Raw genomic sequence first — 8,586 nt, 5'->3', positions numbered from 1 at the left:
GGGACAGGAAAGCTGGTAATAGGGAACCCAAGGTCGAGAAGGGAAGAGTTTTGACATGTCATAGGGTTGGTAACCAATGTCACAAAACATTATGTGTACTAATTGTTTAATGAGAAGCTAGTTTGTTCTGTAAAACTTCCTCTAAAGCACAATAATAATAAAGTATCATGGATACAGTTGTTAAAATTGTTCAGTATATACATGCAAATGCTATGAAATAGCACTAGTTTATGTAACTGTTGAAAGAAGTAAAAGACTGAATTTAATGATCTTGTGTTCTTTGTCACTGCTCATTGGATGAGTTGTAAAAAATTTTACAATGATTTACTATATTGTTAATTTCTATTCAAGATTTCTTTGAAACAAAAGAATGTTTGCCAAATATTTAATAATCAAAGACAAAAGCCGGCAGCCTGATTTATGTTTTCTCACTTATATCACACTGCATATGAACTAGCATAACTTAAAGCTCCAAGGAAAAGAAAAGCTGTTTTGTGACCTAGCTCTATAGATATGAGAATTAATGTTAGTTAATTGTGAATTAATGTTAAAAATTGAAATTTTTCATAATATAAATCAATAATAATGATTTTACACATATTTCTAACATGAATGAATACGCAAAAGATTTTAATTCTAATTGACAGTGTTACCTGAATTGGTCCCAAAAACTACGGGAAAAAATTGAGAAATGCTTTGTTGCTGATAATAAATTTGGAGTTGCTTTTCAATTTATGCCATACCTACCCCCCTAAATTTAAAGTTAACACTGAATTGACACAAGAGTTAATGAATTTACTAGACAGGGTTTTGAAATTGATATGCTTTTGCTTCAAAGTCAAATCAATTCTAAAAAATGATTAACAAGTTTTGTCAATGTGTATGAAAGTATTAAAAGGAAATCAGCTTTTCATACTCAATTTAGTTATCAGAAAACTTATTTTTAAAATAGTATTTTATTGTGTTTTCGGTGAAAGTTTACACAGTAAATTAGGTTCCCATTTGACAATTTCTATGCAAATTGTTCAGAGACATTAGTTACATTTTTCACAGTGTGTCAGCTTTCTCTTTAATTGTATTCTGGTTGTTCTATTTCCAGTACTCTAGTTTCCCTGCCACCTTATCTTCTCATCTTCGCTTTAGAGTAATTGTTGACCTTTTGGTCTCATATAGATGGTTTTTTAATGGGACATTGTACTCACAGATAATGTCCTTTATTTTGTGTACAATCTGTTATTTCACTAAAAGTTGACCTCAGGAGATAGTTTCAGTTTAAAATTTAAAGAGTATCTCAGAATGATAGTCTGAGGGAGTCCTCTAGTCTCAAGCACTTCAGTTAAGTCTGGACTTTTTAAGAATTTGAGTTCTGTTCGATGTTTTTTTCTTGTTCCATCAGGGTCCATCTATTGTGGACCTGATCAGAACTATTAGTAGTGTTAGCCAGTCACCATCTAGTTCTTCTTGTCTCAGGGTAGATGAGGCCGTGGCTCGTGTAGACTATTAGCCCTGTAGATTAATTTCTTCTCTGAGACATTGGTTTCCTTCTTTCTCTTTCGCTCCTAATGAGTAGAGATCAAAAGTTGTATCTTAGAAGACTGCTTGCGTGCTTTTAAGCCCCTAGGTACTACTCAACTCACTATGATGCAGAACATGAACTCTGTGATGTCAATTGACTGAGTTGTCCCAGGAGCTAACATCCTAAGCCTTCAAACCCAGAAAACCCTTCTCACAAGGTGGTTATGTTCTGTAACTATGTCCTCTATGAATATCTGTAACTATGTGGCATTAATCTGTATCTGGATAGTCAATCCAACTTGATAAATGTTAAGCAGGTTCTTTGTGCCTTGCCGAGGATTTTAACAATGTCTTTAAAGAAATGATGCCTCATGGTCTGATTTCAGATCTGTCCTTTGCAATGTTTAAATGACTATAATTAAGAATGAATTCGCTGAAGACACTGCTCATCATTTTTATAGATGGCAGAACTCCGGAACTGATAGCCAGAAAGTTAGATAATAGTATTAGAATTCAAGATCTCAACAGGTGAAATCTCAGCAAGGCACAAAATAGCTCAAGAAAGGAATTACAGAGATGTGACTTTGTAGCGTAACCTGTGTCTACCTGGCCATACCAGGTTGGAGTGGAAGCAGATAGCCAGGTCTTTCTCCCACAGAGCTGCTGGGTAGATTCAAACCCCCAACCTTACAATTAGCGACTGAGCACTTAACCATTGCACCACCAGAACTCTAGACCCCTGCAAATCCTTTCCCCTGGACAATCCCCAGCCTGGCTCCCCCACTGATCTCGCATTGCTGCCTTGTGGCCCCCGCTCCTGCTGGTGGGTGATGGTTGTGGCTGTTGATGCCACTCCTACCTTGGCACAGTCCCCACAGCTAGAGATGGGAAAAGATATTCAGTAGCACCCCATTATGTAGTATTTCCACCACACAGATACAATAGACAGAAATAACCTCAACAGCACAGATAATAGTAAAATGTAGTCAAATAATTAGGTAGTGATGAGTTTTAAGTGTTTGTTACCTTTATGTTCAATATAATGTAATGACTTGTAAGTTCATACAACTTAATTTTTAATAATGGTAGTGTTTAACAAGAGGCTTACAAACTTCCTGAAAATTAAGTAATTAGCTCTCACATTCCCATTACGAATGATTTTGTTTTAGTTAGCTGGTGCTACTATAACAGAAATACCACAAGTGGATGACTTTAACAAAGAGAAATTTATCCTCTCACAGTCTAGGAGGCTAGAAGTCTGAATTCAGGGTGCCAGCTCCACGGGAAGGCTTTCTGTCTTGGCTCTGTGGGAAGGTCCTTGTCATCAATCTTCCCCGGTCGAGGAGCTTCTCAGTGCAGGAACCTCAGGTCCGAAGGATGCATTGTTCTCCTGGCCCTTGTTTATTGATGGTATGAGGTCCCCTGTCTCTCTGCTTACTTCTTTCTTTTATAACTCAAAAGAGATTGATTTAAGACATAACCTAATCTTGTAGATTGAGTCCTGCTTCTTTAACATTACAGAGGTATGATTTACAACACACAGGAAAATCACATCAGATGACAAAATGGTAGACAATCACACAATATTGGGAATCATGGACTAGCCAAGATGACACACATTTTTCGGGGACACAATTCAATCCATGACAGACGTTATGGGTGGGGGCCTCCTTTAGCTCTAAATCATTCATTTCTGCCGCAGCTAGGAGTGTTGGCTGCTGTGGCTCCCAGCTGAGACTCTCCCAAAGAATTGTACTCAGCTGAAAGGAGCTACCTCACACATGGTTACCTTGGTAGCACCTGTATCCAGTGACTGGTTGCTATGGGAGTACAAGGCCCATCCCTTCAATATGAGACATTTTCTAAGTGCCATCCCAGCTTCAGAGTTCCCTGTGGAACTTGCCAAGACCTCTGTTCCAACAGCATCATGGTTCAGTTTCTACCTCTGCTCAATCTTACTTCCTCCCAGACAGGTTTTTTTCTCTGAGAGACATAATCCCCATAACTCACCGGCACACAATCTCTGTCTCAGAGTCTGTGTCCTAGAGAATGTAATCTCAAAGTCATAAAAGAAAGTCGAAGACAGCATTGCTCCTTTCTCTCAAGGTCCCTGTTAATTTTTTCTTCATCAACAAGTTTTTCTGTGTTGGTTGCAATGAAGGTCAGGTCTTAACCACTTCCTCTTATAAGAGTTACAATTTATCAGTGAGGCAAGTCAAGAAGTTATCTTTGAGAATGTTCCTAACAGAATTATCATTGTGGATGCCGTTAATAGACTGAGTTTGCAATCAAATTTCTAAGCAGCTGCAACTACCTTAACTAACTTGCCTCACCACTTGTGTTTTCCTTCTTGGAATGCTACAATTTTCATTATGAGTCACTGTAGTAAATATCTATTTATTGGGATGACTAACCTCAGCCACGTTCAGAATTTTTTTTACACATCAGAAAGATAGGAATGTTTGCCCAACGTGGAAGCACTCCTAATCATATTAGCTGAGATATGATTATTTTCAAATTTTCCTTATGGACAGAACCTGACACCTTTAGTATTTTCAATTTCTGAGTCAATCTACTGCACTTTTAATTTGTAGAAACTAATGCTTTCCATTTTAAAATAAAATGTTTCTCCGATTCAATAAGCAGATTTATTTGCTTTTCCCTTTAATAATTCATATTATTCCTGAAATCCCAACTATAAAACCAGGATAACATAAAGTCCGCTCTCTAGCACACACACGGACTCACCAGGAGTCAGAGTGGACTAAGTAGCAAGTGGTTTAACCTTACTGAGCTGTTTCTGTGTGTCAGGCACTTTTCTAAGGACCTTACAAATATTAGCTCCTTTGATTTTAACAACACTCTCTAGAGATGTGTACTATTATCCTCATTTTACAGCTGAGGTACACACTGGTGCATAAAGGGTACTTGCTCAAGGCACTACTGTATTAGGTCCCTAGGAGCAGAAGCTAGGACGGGGGTTCAGAGCCCATGATCTGTTTTTTTGTTTTGTTTTGTTTTTATGGTTCACAGCATTTAGTATTTAAAAGGAAAGAAAGGGAAGCTCGTGTTCAGCAGACAAGCTGGTGTTGTAGTTGGGGAGTGAAAGAAATAAACACACCTCAACCTTGGCCCTGGTCGCACAGTGGTTAAGAGATCAGCTGCTAACCAAAAAGTTGGCAGTTAAATCCACCAGCTGCTCCTTGGAGACCGTATGGGGCAGTTCTACTCTGTCCTATAGGGTCGCTATGAGTCAGAATCGACTCTATGGCAACAGAGTTTTTTTTAAACATTGGCTCAGTTCAACGAATTCCTAAACCAACAGTGAATTACTTTGTTAAGAGTTTCCTTAGAAGAAAGTAAGCAAGAGATTTACATTGGACTGAAATAAAATTCACAAGGACAAATGTAGCTTTAAAAAAATTTTTTTTATTGTGCTCTAGGTGAAAGTTTACAGTGCATATTAGTTTGTCATTCAAAAATTTGTATACGAATTGTTTTGTGACATTGGTTGCAGTCCTGCAAGATGTCAGCACTCTCCCTCTTTCCACCCTGGGCTTCCTATGTCCATTCATTCAGTTTCCCTGCCCCTTCTTTCCTTCTCGTCTTGCTTTTGGGCAGAAGTTGCCCTTTGGTCTTTTATGCCTGACTGAACTAAGAAGCCCATTCCTCACATGTGTTACCGTTTGTTTTATAGGCCTGTCTAATCTTTGGCTGAAAAGTGGGCTTCAGAGTGGCTTCAGTTCTGAGTCAGCAGGGTATCTGGGGGCCATAGTCTCGGGGTTCTGCCAGTCTCTGTCAGACCAGTAAGTCTGGTCTTTTTTTGTGAATTTGAATTTTGTCCTACATTTTTCTCCTGCTCTGTCCGGGACCCTCTATTGTAATCTCTTTCAGAGCAGTTGATGGTGGTAGCTGGGCAACATCTAGTTCTTCTGGGTTCAGGCTGTGATTCAGGTGGTTCTTTAGTCCTTTGGGCTAATATTTTCCTTGTATCTTCGGTTTTCACATGATCTGCTGAGGAAGTGTTACTCCAGGAAACCTGTAGCAAAGGAGGGCAGCAAGGTAGGGCAGGGGGAGTGTGCTGAGCAAAGAAAGGGTCAAGCCTTAGACTGATCCACAGGGGAGGGTGACAGCAGCGGTTGGTGATGGTGGTACCAGGCTCCTATCAGCCAAGAGGAAGTCTCTGCAGTAGAACACAGACGTCAGCTGTCAGCAGTTCTCACACATCTGCTACATTCAGAGAGCTAGGAAGACACAGAGTTGGGGTTCAAGGCCAGGCCATCAGGCTCCAGAGTTGCACCACCACCACTACAGGGCCTGCTATGAGTTCTGCTACTGCTGCCTGAAAACACCTCAAGCCTATCCACGAGGGAGCCTTGACCTGCCAACCCAAGTACCACCTCCATTTTTCCAGAGAGATTAGAGCTTTGAGTTGGAAAACATTTTATGCCTATTGAATTCAGAGGTCACAACAATGGACTTGAGCACATACCAGCAGTTGAAGATGGCACAGGACTGGGCAGCGTTACGTTCTGTCGTAAGTGTAGTTGCTGTGAGTTAGAGCAGACTGACCCCAGGGCAACTAACAACCAACCACCACAATAACATGACCAATTCAAAACCAACTCTCTCACCTCTACTGCCCCCAATTCAGAAAGGCTTGTTCAATACACATGTAGTACTTGTCCAGGCCTGGAACTAGGGTGCAAAACTCTGAGAGTGTCTTCTCAAATTTTCTACCGTTGGTACCACTCTTGCATCACCCCCGTCCTAGCGCTGATACTGCACACTCTCTTCAGGTGGGTAGGATCAACTGAGGGTCTGCTTGGCCCCAAGAATCCTGGTATTGCCCTTATGTTCCTCTTCCTATACCTTATTGGCGGGTAAAATGGTAGAAAAAGGATGTAGGCATTTGGAATTGATCACTTTAGCTTCTGAAGATTCTGGGTCTTATGTATATGCCTTAGAAATATTTTCTATAGAAAAATAGGCATGGAGTCAGCAACAGAAGGCTGGAAGGCTCTGAGAAGGGGGAAAAAGTCAACTTTAGAGTCCTCATATATGCAAACTGCTGTTTGGATATCATCTCTCTCCTGCAACCTCTTTTAGGCTTCTTAGCCCAGTTCTCTTGCTCTAAATAAGCTCCCCCTGGTCTGAGAGTACCATTTCTAGCCAGCATGGGGAACAGTCAGTCCCAACAGTTCTCACTTTCAGGGAAATCATGTCATCAGTTCATTTGGTTCCTGTAAGAATCGGTCAGGTCCCAGGGCAGACACCTAGTGTATTTTAGCCTTCAGTCATGAGTTGACCTGCTTTATCTCCCTGTGCACCGAATCCCCAGGTGCTGGCAGAGCTGCCAACAGCTTATATCTGTGACTTGCTCTAAAGCCTTACCCTGAGCTGATGTGAGCCTGGGACCACTGCTACCACTGCCACAGCTCTAAAAACCTGGTAGGAACACTCAGTTTGTAGAACAAATATAATAAGTGTACTTTATTTTACCAAGTGTTTTTTTTTTTCATTCAACTACACAGTAGCAGTATTTTATACAAATTATTGATTTAAAAATTTTTTTTATTGTGCTTCAGGTGAAAGTTTACAGAGCAAATTAGTTTCTCCTTCAAAAATTTATACACAAATTGTTTCGTGCTATTGGTTGCATTGTGTCGGTACTCTCCCCCTTTCACCTTCCACATTGGGTTCCCCAGTTAGATTCATCCAGTTTTCCTGTCTCTTCCCACCTTCTCGTCTTTGTTTTTATGCAGGCTTTGCCATTTGATCTTGTATACTTGATTGATCTAAGAAGCATGCTCCTTACATGTGTTATGGTTTTATAGGCCTGTCTAATCTTTGACTGAAAGGTGAACTTTGGGAGTGGCTTCAGTTCTGAGTTAGCAGGGTGTCCGGGCCCCATAGTCTAGGGGGTTCCTCCAGTCTCTATCAGACCAGTAAGTATGGTCTTTTTTTGTGAATTTGAAATTTTGTTCTACATTTTTATCCCGCTCTGTCGGGGACCCTCTATCGTAATCTTTGTCAGAGCGGTTGATGGTGGTATCCATGGACCATCTAGTTCTTCTGGTCTCAGGGTAGTGTTAGGCTGTGGTTCGTGTGGTCCATTAGTCTTCTGGACTAATTGCTCCCTTGAGTCTTTAGTGTTTTTCACTCTGCTTTGCTCCAGACTAAAAGAGACCGATAGTTGTATCTTCGATGGCTGCTCGCAAGCTTTTAAGACCTGAAACGCTATTCACCAAAGTAGGATGTAGGACGTTGTCTTTAAGAACTATGTTGTGCCAATTGACGTAGACGTCCCCTGAGTCTATGGTCCTTTGCCTTCGAGCCGGGGAACTTCATTCCGTGAGGTGCTTAGTTATGTCTAAGATGTTTCCCTGTCTGTGCCACTTGTGTGCTCTATTGTCTATATTAATATATGAAGAGCGCTTACAGTCATGTATTTAGAAATTTCCACCACGGAACCTGTATCTGCTGGTGGGTGTGCTCCCTTACCACCTCCCTCACCTCTTGGCATATCTATCTATCTGTGTATACATTAGTAGGTTATTGTTTGTTGATTCTATTTTTTGCAGGATTGTCTATGCTATAGTAGTTACCATAAACTCGTTGCCATCGAGTTGATTCTGACTCATAGTGACCCTATAGAACCGAGTAGAACTGCCCCATAGGGTTTCCAAGAAGTGGCTGGTGAATTCAAACTGCTGACCTTTTGGTTATCAGCTGAGTTCTTAACTACTGCTCCACCAGGGCTCCAGTTGTTACCATAGTCGTCCTTTATTCCTGCTTTCCTCTCTGTGTGCTCTCTTGCTTGGTCATGTTGTGCTGACTTCTCCCATACTGTATATCGCCTTCCCCTTCACCAATGTTAACATGTGTCTACTATCTCTTTGGTAATTTTCTCTCCCTCCCTCTCCCATCCCTGGTAACCATCAAAGAGTTTTTTTTTTTTCCTGTGTGTAAACTTTTTGTTGTTACTTTATAAAAGTGGTCTCATATAATATTTGTCTTTTTGCGATTGACTTATTTCACTCAGCATAATGCCCTCCAGATTCATCCATG

At 40.7% G+C, this 8,586-nt stretch overlaps 1 long non-coding RNA gene across 1 annotated transcript in view; it reads right to left on the bottom strand.

The window, feature by feature from the left end:
* Positions 1-4,645, bottom strand: part of LOC111822273 (uncharacterized) — a 21,941-nt gene extending 17,296 nt beyond the window's left edge. Inside the window, exon 1 of the long non-coding RNA XR_002825557.1 lies at positions 3,526-4,645. This is a non-coding gene — a long non-coding RNA (uncharacterized LOC111822273). The remainder of the gene's footprint in view (positions 1-3,525) is intronic.
* Positions 4,646-8,586: the final 3,941 nt, after the last annotated feature.

Source organism: Trichechus manatus, unplaced genomic scaffold (genome assembly GCF_000243295.1).
Source record: "Trichechus manatus latirostris isolate Lorelei unplaced genomic scaffold, TriManLat1.0 scaffold00148, whole genome shotgun sequence".
NCBI lineage: Eukaryota > Metazoa > Chordata > Mammalia > Sirenia > Trichechidae > Trichechus > Trichechus manatus.
Note: the sequence above shows the minus strand (reverse complement) of the source record. Positions and strands in the feature narration are given on the sequence as shown.